We start from the raw sequence: 15,035 nt of genomic DNA on the forward strand, positions 1-15,035 counted from the left end.
AAAAAAAAAAAAAAAAACAAACTTAAACTCTTAAGTGTACATGCAACCCTAATAAAGATCTATGTTTTCTCTATTGAATCTATAACTATGAACATCAAAAGAAAACGCTAATAACACTAGGCTATTTTTGAAAATACCAAATTAGGGTTAAGGATTATATACCTTGATTGTTATCGTAGTAAATAAGAAAGAAGCATTCATGTTGATCCTTTTGATGCGAGCACCATAATTGTTGTGCCTCTATCGGAATCATACCCAACACAAGCAAGAGGATGAGAGAGAAGAGGGGAGAAAGATTTTCATCCAAAGCTTCTAATGAGGAGGAGGCCGAATTTGTGAAGGGCTATGGCCCTATATATAGTCGAGATAGCTTGGTGCCAAAGCTAGTATTTAAGGAGGAAACCCTAAATCCCTTTGCTTGGTGACCAAGCAACCTATTCCCCTCATTCAAGGGGCTTGGAAAAAAATTCCTTGGGCTTGACCAAGTGATTTTCGTCCAGCTCATCCAATGAGGTCCCTGGGTGATATTGCCATATTTATACATATTTTTAGGCAATATTTATTCACATTTTTATTAATATTTTGGTTATTAGCATTGAATAATGGTACTTATAAGCTTAATTTATATTCTACAACAAAATAGAAGCATTTTTGAAGAAAGGGACTAAAATTGTCAAAACATAGAACTTTGGAGGCTTGGAGAATGAATAAAGAAGAAACCCACGAAATCTGCTATATTCACGTCGTGAGGTATCTAGATTCGCGACGTGAGTTGGAGTATTCTAGAAGATAGGCGACGGAAGGAAGAGTCCTTCTCAAACACGTACTCGTATTCACGACGTGAGACATTATTTCTCACGACGTGAACGTGGCAAAATCAGAAACTATATATATCCTTTTCCATTACAACTTGGAGGAGTTTTGGCTGGCTTAGAGAGGTTCCAGAAGTGAAAAATCAGAGGAAAATAAGGCTTGGAAGTCGGTTTTAACACCAAGGAAGAAGAAGTTCATAATTTGATTCATATTTTGGTACTTTTAAACATGTCTTTGAATATAACTTGAGCTTGTTTATTTGCTAATATGTCCAGCTAAATCCAACTGCTTCTGCTAGCTAGATGAAGCTGGAACTCATGGTTTTAATGCATTAGATTTGACTTTACTTGTTGGTAATGTGCTTGTGTTGATTGATTTTACCTAAAATTCTTAATTTAAAATTTAATTGCTTTAAATTCTTGTTCTGTGTAGTTAGTGAATACAAATATGCATGAATTTGAATACCTACTAATTCAGTGAACACTAGTTTATTAAAGCTAAGATCAAACCAATCTTAGATATGTAATTGGATCAGTGAATTAAGCTGTGCTAGAGAACTCATATTATGACCATAAGTGTGTTTTCCGAATCAATCTTACATGGCTCCAATCTTATTCAATAATTGATTCTGTGTTAACTATTTTGTGACCATACATAGACTACATGAATTAATTAATGTTAGTAGATTTAGAACTAAATTGCTAATACTATCTTAATTGGTACCAACAGTAATTGTCATAGGTAATTTATAAACCATTGAGGGAAAGTGGATTCGAACTAACAGAAGTGTTTTGTTTCTGATTGAATTTGTGTTAAAGAATTAAGTTCATCTAAACTTGCAAAATTAGATAAATCTCTTTTCTTTTTTAATAATTAGGTTAATTAAGTAGTAAATAGATTAATTAGTTAACACCGTTCCCTGTGATCGACACCCGATTTACTCAAACTATTCTATAATTTAACTGGGTACACTTCCTAGGTGCAATTTAGTTAGTTAAGTTAGTTAGACTATACATATAAAATTAGGTGTAGCTATTTGCAGGCATTAAGTTTTTGGCGCCGTTGCCGGGGAACGGCTTATTTAATTGTTGATTTATTTGCTTTAAAGTAATCGATCCTTTTTTTTTGGGTGTAAAACCCGCAAAAAGTTATTTTTCAGTTTCTCTTATTTTAGTACTGAACTCACGACATGAGCTTTATTGTCTTACGACGTGAATACAGTGATTTCTAGTTTTCTTTTTTTAGTTTGTTTTTCTATTTTAGTTCAGTTTTACGTTTTTATATTTGTTTATTTTGTAGGAGTTATTGACCAGAGGTTCTAATACACCTTTGGTGCCACCACTTGAAGATCCAGAGTCGGCCCTTCACAAAAAGAAGGATAAGAACGTGAAAGAAGATCAAACACCAAAGAAGACACCCTTACAAGAATTCAAATATGTCTTTACAAAGAAATCTGAAAAGAAAGTGGCAAAGTCGAGTACATCATCAAAGGAAAAAAGCAAGATAGAAATCTTTGAGCAAGATCCAAACCTAAATGATACCGAATACGATACCGAGCCTGAATTCGCATTACATAGAAGTGAATCCGAAGACGAGTCTGATAATGAAATGGCAGATATTGCGGATATGTCCATGGGAGCTTACAAGAAGCGTATTTGAGATGATGCTGCTCTTGGTCTTATACAACCTGCAATTCCTGCAACTGCCCCATTTGAACTGAAAGGACACATCCTTGCTGCACTTAGGGAAGTGCTATCTTTTGGAAAGGATGAAGAGGATGCTTACAAGCATTTGGATGAAGTAAATGACATAGAATATTATTTCAATATTCCAAATGTTCCAAGAGAGACAGTCTTGCTAAGGATGCTACCAGTCAATTTTAAAGGAGTTGCTAAAGATTGGCTAAAGGCACTACCACCTGGTGCAATCACTAATTGGGCCCAAATACGCGAACAATTTTTAGATCATTTTTGTTCACCTTCCAAGATAGCTAAACTCAAAAAGGCAATAGCAAATTTTGAGCAAAATCCGATTGAGTCACTTTATGAGGCATGGGAGTGCTATAATGGATTGTTGAGAAATTGTCCTCAAAATGACCTCAATATACAACATGAAGTGTCGATCTTCTATGATGGTGTTAATGTCATGACGAGACAACTCCTTGATTCTCAAGGACTACTTACCAAGAAAAATCTAGGGGAAGTTAAGGAGTTAGTGGAAGAATTTGCAAAGCATTCTCGTGAGTATCACAATCCGAGAAGTGAGGGAGTAAAAAGAAAAAGGGGTTGAAAGTTTTGTAGACTTGGCTGCTGTGATGGCCATGCTTCATATAATGGATAGGAGGATGACAAAAATGGACCAATCGATACATGCTATAAGATTTGGATGCAAAAGATGTAATGGTCCACACTTGACTAAGGATTGCAGCTTAGATGATAACGGGTATAAAAAAGCTCAAGTTTGCTACTCGAGTGGGGACAAGTATGACGAGGATTGCAGAAAACCAAAGAAGGAGTGGCTGCCATACGATGAGTACAAGAGGCAAAAGGAAGAGAAATATAAGCAGACAGGCCGAAGGTTTTACCAAAAAGAGCAACCACCAGCCGAGAAGAAAGTAGATTTGGAAAACATTTTGACCCGGTTTATGGAAGCTTCCTAGAAAAGGCATGATGATACTGATGTAATGTTAAAGGAACACATGAAAATGATGAAAGAACAACACACAATGATGATTGACCAGCAAGCCTCATTAAGAAATCATCAAGCATTGATCAATAATCTAGAAGGCCAAGTTGGTCAACTAACTACTTTGGTGAACAAAAAATTATCCTTACAATTTCCCAAAAATAATGCTCAATCCCATGTTATGATGATTAAGACCGAAGAAGAAGCTATCTCTGAGTTCTTAGAAGCACTAGAGGAGGAGCTAGAGACATCCAGACCAAAGCCAAAGAAGTCGAAGCTTGGGATCGAAGATGTTGCTGAAGCACCAGATTCACGACGTGAGCCCGTTATGCTCACGTCGTGGGCTCAGTCTGAACATAAAATTTCTATAACTGTTTCGGATTATAATCCACCTTTACCATTCCCGTCTCGAGCTAATCTCAGTCCACTGGAAAAGGAACATTTGTAGTTTATCAAGCAAGTGAAGGGTATTCCTATTAATACTCCTTTTATTGAGTCATTATCCAAAATTCTAGAGTATGCAAAGTTCCTTTAAGATCTTATAGACACTCATCAGCAGTTGAAGAAAAATTCCAAGGTTATTCTTATTAAGCAAAGTTCAAGAGTTGTATTGGAGATATACCTAAGAAGATGGGAGATCCTGGACGCCTCACTCTTCCATGTGAGTTTGGAAACAATTTGAAGACTTATGCTTTAGCTGATTCTGGGGCTAGCATAAATTTGATGCCATATTCATGTTGGGTTTTGAGCATTCTAACACTCCTATGGTGTACATGCAACCCTATAAACCTTGGATCTATGTTTTCTCTATTATACATGCAAATAAGAACTTTCCAAGGCTTTAATCCTAACTAGCATACTATGAGGTAACTATACTACAAAGACTAGTTAGATGACATACCTTTTGGTGTAGCTTGATGTCTTCAAGCTTTAAGAGCTTAGCCCCAATAGTGTGGAAGCCTCAAATGGAATCACAAATCACCAAAACACCTTGGAAGACTTTAGAGAATATGGATACTTGGTTCTCTCTAGTGAAATTGGCTAGCCTTCTTAGTGTACCCACACTAGTGCCCATTTCACCAACCAAGGACATCTTTATATAGTGTGGAGGATTAGGGTTAAACCCTAATACCCATGACCTTTCATTTCCTAGGATCCATGGGTTAAAGCTCCATGGACTATCCATGAAGACTTAGCCCAACCTAAATGAACTTGGCCCACTACACATATATATCTAAGAGTCCATATTTAATTAGTTCATTTTGATCACTTAATTAATTATAAATTAATTCTTGATCAATACTAATTAAATAATATGATTATATTAATATATTAGAACTTATAATATATTAATATAAATCATAAATATACTATTCTCAAAATACTATCCATATAAATTGTGCCGGTGAAGTGCAACCCAAATGGACCATGCCGGGTCGGGTCAAGTACATACCAAATATAGTTATGGACTTAGACATTAATCCAAAAGTCTCCCACTTGGATAAGTCTAAAACTATTATTGAGTATGACTTCAAAACCTAACTGGCAATCGTAGCTCTTAAAGCCGCTGTCGAACTCTGATCTTGTCAACGAACTTGTCCATTAGATAAGGGATCATATATTCCTCCATTCTAGATATCATATGGACTGAGACATGGATTATAATCATTCTCTCTGTCCATTTGTTGTTTCCCGATTTCCGATTCATGATGAATGACTGATTGAACAAATCAAATCAGTCCTGGCTTGGCCAAGCACTCACATGTATCATCATTAAATCATCGAGGGGCCCACAGATATCGCTTTTATCCCCGAAGGTAAAAGGAATGGATAAACTTCGACTCATATGGCTTGTTCTACTACTTGTTGAATCATACACAAAGGCACGTTTTATAACATCGAGTTACCGAATGCGTTTTCGTGCAATCAATGTACAACCAACTCATAGTAACAACTCATATATCTAGGTTTGAAGAATATAAGATATTATCATCTCATGATCACTCGTGATAAAATCCATGAAGTGATTCCAATGAGCGCGGGTTGAATCCAATACTCAGAACTTATGAGCACTCATGAGTGTTGTAGCCCTTTGTCCAACATCTTAGACCTCTACAAGCCAACCAATGACAGTCTTAATTCATATCTACTTCCAGCATATGACCGACTGTGGATGGTTTGAATAACTTAGTCATTCCAGAAGAATAACCTAGTTTATTCTTGAAGTCAAAACATGCAAAGTGAAACACAAGAATAAATGAATCAAATATGGTATCAAACCCTATGAATATAAATAAACACTTTTATTTATCACCATACTGATTACTCATTATTCATTGTTTCGGTTTTATCAACTTTATACTTGAATTTAAAACAATAGTTGTCCCATGCTCCAAGCATGTACAATATATTTTCTAAACACTAGTCATGCCATACACAAAGTATGCATACCATGTTTGTCTATGATATTTACTTTGTGAAATAGATCAATTGAGCATAACTCCAATGATCATCTTTTCACAGTCCCAAACCCTTACTGCAAATGCAAGAATTCCAAATTCATGCCATTTATTGAAATCTGTTAGATTCTAAACTTATATGCATTGATCCTCTTGTAATGATTATGAACAAATTCAACCAGACTTGGCAACAATCATTACAGAGTATTCCAACGGAGATCAACTCCTTGGAAACATCCTTCTTGCATTAAGTTTCATAATCTTACAGATTGAATACTTTCTAACTTTGAACCATTTCCATATTCCATTTTGACTATCACTTCCGAACAAGAGTTGCCTCTTTTCAGACTATGTTAATATGGTCCTTCCAAAGTCAATACTATACTTCCAACTGTCCTTGAGCAACCAATCCTTGGTAAACCTTAGATTGTCCTCAACAATTGCTGAATCATTTTAGTCATATCCAATTCTAGACCTTTTCCCTTCTTAATGCCCCAGGCATTTGGAAAATTTTAGAAAGGATGAATATAGAACATGTAATCGATCCTATATCCGAAGCATATGGGACACGATTCATGATGTCTCACATAAAGACTAAACTAATCTTTTGCTATAATATTTCCATTTCTATTTGCCAAGTTCTCGTAATTCAGATTATGAAAAGGGATGCCGTAATCATAATCGAATTTTAGAACGCAAATAATGAACCCATACATAGAATTTCCTTATGTTGAGCCATTCCAACATGAAATTCATATATATATATATATATATATATATATATATATATATATATATATATATATATATATTCTTGACTAAATACGATTAAGACCTCAATCTAAGCTTTTATATTTGAGATGAAGTATAATTTCCTCTCCCTTAATTATAGCAAAACAAATTTTCCCAATTGAGACCTTTTGTTTTCTATAATTAACATTGCTAACTTGCAACCTTTATCATGCTCCCACTAACATGATGATTAATAGCATAAGACTTATGCTCCCACTAGCTTCGACATGTACCCAAAAATCAACTGGACTTATGGAAATCAATACTTTATTGACTTTCTTACCAAAGTTCAGATTTCTGATACTAGATTGCCTTGATAAGACTTTATCAATATCATACACCTCTCTTAGATAGCTCACATGTGTGTCTAAACAATTTCAGAACTATGAAAAGGGATGTCATAATCATAGTCTAAATTGTTTAGACCTTTTTCCATTTCTCATAAGTCAATGTTAGTGTGCCGGTTAACCACACACGCTCCACTAACGACTTTGAGAACTGCAAATATCACAACTGCTATCTACTTAAAATCTACTTAGTGAAAGAGTTTCCTTACCATCATTTTCATGAATCGAAACCTTATGACACTTAGATTTTATGGTGTAAGCGTTCCTATCTATGTGAATTTGTCAAAACCATAACCACATGACTAGGTTAGTGACAAATCCAAACTCATATGGATTGAACTTGTGCAATCTTAACTTCTTGCCACCTGGCAGCTCAAGGGCCTGCCATTGCTTCCAAGTAGTTATCCAAACAATTGAGAACATGTAGAACTCAAATGTATAGCCAATTTAACTGGAATGGGCCCAGAAATGTCAACACGGTAGGTTATAAACCTCTAGTTGTGTGCTAGTGATGAAATACAGGTTTTTGTTCTTGATTACTTCTTGAAACCCTTTCAGGATCTTTTAGACTCCCACTGTCTCCTTGACCTATAAGACTTTCTTTCCAAATATTCAAGAGATAGTGTGTGGATTCTAATCAAGACAGACACTTAACACAATTAGCCTTAGTTGATCTTTGTTTTATCCAAAACATCACAACTTACCAATTTCAAGTGTACAAGACTAGAAAACTTTTACTCCTACATTTGACATGTGTTTTAAACCTTCTTTAAGACATGTCACTCAAGTTACAATCTTAGAGTATAACTCTATGAACTGTTTTCGAATGAAGTATGAATCATCTTCTTGATTTAACCACTTCAACAATTCATAACTCCTCTTTTTAACTCTCAGAATGTACTTAGAGGATGAATTGTGATAAGGTCTCAAAATCATTAAGATGATCTTAAAACATGATACTAAAGGACTCTCCCATCTTTTCAGATTTGAGAAACTTTTATCCTTCTGCCTAATTTGATTCTTCTTATTCGTTCTGTCACACATTGAAATTTTTTTCAATCCTTTAGAATTATACTTAAGCTTGTAAGTATAATCATATTTACTAAACCTTAGTAAATCATGACGAATAGTGTTATCCATCTTTTGTGGTGGACTTTGACAAGTGCACAAAAAAGTGTACTTGATCCCTTAGTCCTTCTCTTGACTCACACATCCATGTGAACAAGCAGTTAGTCTTAATTTTCCAATGCTCGAAAGTTCTCATTCATCATACTATAGAACTTGCAAGATTCCAAGTTTCTATCCAACTGAAACTTGGGTGATGAGAATCTTTCCTTATTTGGTAAATTTAGACACTACCACAAATGAAAGACTCAAATTCATATTTCCAATATTGCTATCAATGGAATCATATACACAACATCTTTTTCTCCAAATGCCATTGTAAGGATATTTTTTTAAAATAAATAAAATTAAAAACATTTCTTTTTAAAACTTTGCGGAAAAACTAATCCTTACAATGCAGATGTATATGAAAACTTGTTGTCATCTATTCCTAAGCAATCTATCATAACTCTTAAGCACGTGCTCAAAATTCTGATCATCGAACCATGCGATCGAAATCCATCTTCGCGATCAGAATCAACATATACTTCCTTTAAGTTTCTTTACTTTTCTTTGATTCTTAAAACATCAACATGTGACCCAGCCACATCGTGTAATAAGAGTCTCCAAGTAGGAACTTAATAGAGTTAGACCATGGACTTTACCTGAAATAAAGTCAAACTTATTGACTTTATCATCCTTAGGTAAGTTTGGCAGCTTCATAACCAAATCCCCTTCCTTTGGCAATAGAAATATATGGATCCTTAGGTAATAGTACATGGGACTATCTCAGACTTAGCCTTTCTCTTTACCATTTGTTCAACCAAGTTGACTATGGCCAATCCCTTTCCATTGGGAAGAGAATGCATTTCTGGATTTCCTGTGTCACTATTGTCCCTGTCTATAAAGTTTTGGGAAGTTGATATCCTAATCAAATTTGCTTTACTAGTACACTAAATCATTTCTGATTTAGCAGAATCAAGCAAATAGATAGGATCATTAAGGGTCTTGTCATAGTCTATCTCATAGGAATCCCAAAGGAACTCACTATGTGTCTTAGAAAGTGATTGAACCACTAACTTTCTCAAGACTTTGACACCCAACTCACCCGGCTTGTCAATATGTGACTTCATCTCCAAGATGTGATCACACCTAGACCTTGCCTTGCCAATACGGCTTGAGTGACCTTGAACTTGTGCGTTAGGGAGAATAATTGGAGGAGGTGGAGGAAGTGAAGTTCCAAGATATTTGGGAAGATCATATATGTCTGAACTAGACATCTTTTTTGAAGATATTCAAGATAGTTGATTTAAAGTCCTTAATATAACACCCAATATGAAATATTAAGGCTAGGACCCAACAAACTATTTTATAACTTGGAAGAGGGATGCCGTAATCCAAGCTATAGAATATTTGAAGGTAGGTGAATGACGATTCACCAATTTCCACCATGAAAAACGAAATAATTAATTAGGTTTTAATTGGATTTGAAATTCCTAGACCTTTGAGATTCATTGAACTTTCAATGGCATGTTTCAATCTCGAGTGTGCCCTTCATGTTTTGTAACTGGGATGCCGAGGATCATAAAACAAGGTGTGAAGTAACCATGCAATTTACTTGGTACCCTTAAGTGTTTACCCTTCAATCGATGTGCCGGTTAATCACACACGCTCCATTGATACTATGATAAGCATTAAGTTACCCTTTGCCTACCTTGTTAAATACGAGTTAGTGTGCCGGTTAACCACACACGCTCCACTAACCGACTTAAACAAAGTGCAAAGTGTAATTTCATGGATTAGCACCTTATTCACATTTTCCTAAGTAACTAAGATTGGGTATTATTAAGAGTTTAGTTACTTAGTATTTATTATTAATACTTTTAATGAAGGGAGAATTATAGTCCTGTCAAACCCGTTCGGCTAACGACCCTCCACCAGTCAAGGAAGCGGTGGGTGAGAGTGGACACCCATTAAACTGCCATTTTATAGGCAGTAACCTTATACCCCCCTTATAGACCGGCTTCGTGAATGAGGCCTACTAACGGTAGGACTGACTTTACTCTTATACACATATATAAATATTATTAACTTATAATATTATAAAGTATAAGGGTTGAATTTTAACTCTTTAAAATTCTAAGGGCTTAACTTGGAATTAAAGTATTCATAAAAGAAAACTTTTCAAATTCCAAAACTTGAGGGCAAGTTTTGAAACTATTCAAAACTCTTGGATTTTCATAACTTATGAGTTTTAATTAAAGTATTAAAACTTTTAATGAAGAAACTCTTGGACGTCCATAACTTGAGGACAAGTTATGGAGCCATAAAAACTATTTATAAGAAAAAACTCTTCATTTTTTTATAACCTAAGGCATTTTTATGAGTTTTTAAGATTCATAAATGTGGCTTTTCATATAACTTGAGGACAAGTTACAAAAACACATTTTATGAACAACTTTTAGATTAATTTGGATTGAAAACATCTAACACATATTTTTCATTAATCTAAAAAATAACTCATAAAACAAGGAAACATAAAACTTTTGGTAATCCATAACTTATGGAGTTAAATGTTTGTTTTATGATGAAACTTTTCATGTTCCATAACTTAAGAATAAGTTATGGAATTCTTTAAAACATTAACACCAAATTTTGTAACTCCATAAAAACTTTGAATCAATTTTTTTAAACCTTTTCATATCCATAACTTATGGAGGTTTCAAAAAACTCTTTGGATCAAACTTTTAAAACTAATAAAATAATCATATCATTTTATCCTTTACTAAATTTGACCTAATTCAACTCATATATCGAATGATTCAAATTTAACAAATAATTAGTTTTTCACAAAAAAAAAAGTAATTATCTTAAAATTTGACAAACGTCATATTTTTTTTTCCTTTTTTTTGAACTTTGAAAATAAAACAGTTGCATCAATATAACATAAAACAACCCATGGCTCTGATACCACTGTTGGGTTTTGAGCATTCTAACACTCCTATGGGGTACATGCAACCCTATAAACCTTGGATCTATGTTGTCTCTATTATACATGCAAATAAGAACTTTCCAAGGCTTTAATCCTAACTAGCATACTATGAGGTAACTATACTACAAAGACTAGTTAGATGACATACCTTTTGGTGTAGCTTGATGTCTTCAAGCTTTAAGAGCTTAGCCCCAATAGTGTGGAAGCCTCAAATGGAATCACAAATCACCAAAACACCTTGGAAGACTTTAGAGAATATGGATACTTGGTTCTCTCTAGTGAAATTGGCTAGCCCTCTTAGTGTACCCACACTAGTGCCCATTTCACCAACCAAGGACATATTTATATAGTGTGGAGGATTAGGGTTAAACCCTAATACCCATGACCTTTCATTTCCTAGGATCCATGGGTTAAAGATCCATGGACTATCCATGAAGACTTAGCCCAACCTAAATGAACTTGGCCCACTACACATATATATCTAAGAGTCCATATTTGATTAGTTCATTTTGGTCACTTAATTAATTATAAATTAAATCTTGATCAATACTAATTAAATAATATGATTATATTAATATATTAGAACTTATAATATATTAATATAAATCAAAAATATACTATTCTTAAAATACTATCCATATAAATTGTGCCGGTGAAGTGCAACCCAAATGGACCATGCCGGGTCGGGTCAAGTACATACCAAATATAGTTATGGACTTAGACGTTAATCCAACAATTCATTCTATCAAAAGTTAAATATTCATAAGATGAAGGCTACAAAGATGACCATTCACATGGCCAATCATTCAGTAACTCATCCTAGGGGGATTGTAGAAGACATCCTGGTTAAAATTGGGAAATTTGTTTTCCCAGTTGACTTTGTGGTTATGAATATGAAAGAGGATGTTAATGTCCCAATCATTCTTGGTCTCCCCTTACTAAATACTGCTAGAGCTTTAGTTGATGTTCGTGAATCCAAACTTACATTGAGGGTTGGCGATGATGAGGAAGATTTTGGAGTACAAGATGGATTTCAAGGAGATGATGTCAAAGGTGAGGTGTTCAATATTGATGAAGATAATGAACTTGAAGAATTAGAGAAGCTCATGGAGGAAGAAATCAAGAAAATTCATCAAGTCAAACGCACCAAACCAAGAGCATCCATTCCACTTGTTTTTGAGGTGATTGCCTATAAGACTCCAATAAATTTGGTGAGTGAGGAAAGCGAAGATTTATCGAGTGATGAAGACAAGGCTACTTCCAAGGAGACGAGTCCAGTGGTGAAGGAAGAAAAGATTCCTATGGAGATGAAGAGTGAAGAAAAATTGGAGACTAAAGGGATCAAACGCAAGCTTGATGTAGATGAAATGAAAGCTAAAAGGACAATATGAAAAAGGCGTACATTCGACGAGTCAAAGCTTACAAGAGGCGATGGAAAGAAGAAAAAATTCAAGTGGTGATGGACTCCTCTGACAGCTCAACGTAGGAGGCACGAAGTCTGGCTCAGGAATCCATTAAAAAAGAAGCGCTTTCGGGAGGCAACCCGAGCTCGGTTTGAATTTTCTTTTCTTTTCGTTTTCGTTTTTGGAATTTTTACTTTTTAGGAATATCAATCGTCTCATCCTCTAATAATTTTGAATAGTAAAACATTAAATTTGGGGTCCCTGTATTAAGTGGTAATTAATTATGGTTTTAAGTAAACATGAAGATTGATTTCATAGAAAATTATCTGACCAGACCACACTCACGACGTGAGCACTTATGGCTCACGATGTGAGTCCATACAGACATGGGATACATAATATTTTAGTATGATAATTATATTTGCTCAACATTTGTTCTTAGCACATTTATAAGCTATTTTTTTATGTTAGACCAATAACCAATTGAGTCCACTTGATGATTAATGAGATGGCCCAACTACATAACCCAGCACGAACTCACGACGTGAAGCTTTAGGGATTCACGACTTGAATTTTGAAAAACACGGGTCCACAATTAAGGGACATAAAAACTTTGACCTAATTCATTTCTTAATCCCCACGAAGTGAGAACGGTTCCTGGTCCCCCCTTGTTCCGATTGCGGCCTATCACTACCCCTTACTCCATTTTTGCTTACATAAACTCCATCTTAAGGTATTACTTTCTTGTTTTTAGTAACTAATTTTGCTTTATTAGTTGAATTTAGGGCTAGGGTTTGCTATTTAGTAAATTCTTCATATGTTCCCTAAGATTCATGTTATAGACCCTGCATGTTGGATGAATGAACTCAGTATTGTTCTAGCATAAAACCGCAACTATTATTTTGGCCCGATTCACACACTGCATTGATTGATTCTGACATCTATGGATGAACTCACGACGTGAATTCCTAGGAATTCACGACGTGAATTCTGGGCGTGACTAAATCGACTTGTGGTTAATTCTAATATGTTGGATCTTTCTTGATTGGTTTTTGTTGTCTCTTGTTTTGCAAAAATGGCTCCTAAACGCGAGGGTCCAACCGAGGTGGCTAGCTTGCATCCATTCTACGTATTCCCGAAAACTGGGTCACGAGATGTTTTTACGCATTGGAACAACCGGTTAGGATGGTTGTACAACCGGGAAATTGCTGTTGCCCCTACCATTAATTGGGCAAGAATGAGGGAGGTCAGGCTTGTTGATCAGATTTCCCAGTATCTCAGAAAGTTATTTTTGGGGAACGAATTTCTTTTACATGCAAGGGGTGGCATAATTTGTTTTCTATCCAGGAGAGGGTGTACAAGGAGCTTTGTGTGGAATTCTTTTTGAATGTGGCATTCCATGAGAATCTCAAGGATCCTACTTTCCAGCAAGCCTTGGTTTTTCGTCTCGGGGGAGAATATCGAGAATGTAGTTTGGTCGATTTTCCTTGGAGGATGGGGTTATATGAGACCTATGAGACTATGACTCATGAGTTTGTTATGTTTTTGAGGGAGGATGCCCGTAGATACGAGAATGGTGCATCGAGACTCAAATTTTGGAGCAACATTGCATCCGGAGTGTTCAATTCCGGTGTGTCGCCGGAAAGCAATATTAAATCGCCAATTCACCGCCTTATCCATCGCCTTATCACATTTTCTATTCACCACAAACGCCATGGGGATAAGGTCACCATGATAAACTTGTTCTTTTTATAGTCGATTTTACAGCCGGGAGTGTGCTGCAACGTTCCATACTTCTTGGCCCGCTATTTGGCGGAATATCCTACGAGTTCCCGCCTCGGGAGCCCTATTTGTGGAGGCCACTTTATCAGACATTTGGCCCGGTCTTATGGTTTGATCTTTCCTGACATCACCCGCTCTTTGACTTGTATGGAGGGGAACGAGTTTACTATGGGATATTTGGAGATGATGAAGGTAGTGAGGAATTATGGAACACATTAGGGGATTGTGAATGATAATGATGATGATGATGAGCAACCGAGAGACCAACCCGAGCAACCGCCGCAACTGAGGCCAAGAGGAAGGCGAAATGTGAGATCCTGAGGAGACATGGAGAGAGATCGTAGAGCGGAGCAACAATATGCGGGTGGAGTACCCACCGACCCATTTCAAAGTCAAGTTGATTCTTATTTAGATAATCTTCGCGGTGGGATGACTTACAACATTAAAATGCTTGAAACCATGTTCTATCATATGAATGTGGTGTGACCACCCACCATGCCACCTCAGTGCCCATATATCCCGTCGTGGGAAGAGCATTGGATACCAAGAGGCGATGGAGCAGGAACAAGTGGAACTCATAACGATAAAGAAGATGATTGATCGTTTTTATTTTGATTATTTAGTATATAGTTTAATTTGGTTTGTGTGGTTTTTGAAC

General features: G+C 35.8%; 1 non-coding gene across 1 annotated transcript; it reads right to left on the minus strand.

The window, feature by feature from the left end:
* Positions 1 to 2,805: 2,805 nt before the first annotated feature.
* Positions 2,806 to 2,912, minus strand: LOC145065131 (small nucleolar RNA R71). The gene has a single exon (XR_013688281.1). It is a non-coding gene; the product is annotated as a small nucleolar RNA R71 (small nucleolar RNA).
* Positions 2,913 to 15,035: the final 12,123 nt, after the last annotated feature.

This window comes from Lactuca serriola, chromosome 7 (genome assembly GCF_051521515.1).
Source record: "Lactuca serriola cultivar US96UC23 chromosome 7, Lser_US96UC23_V15, whole genome shotgun sequence".
Taxonomy (NCBI): domain Eukaryota; kingdom Viridiplantae; phylum Streptophyta; class Magnoliopsida; order Asterales; family Asteraceae; genus Lactuca; species Lactuca serriola.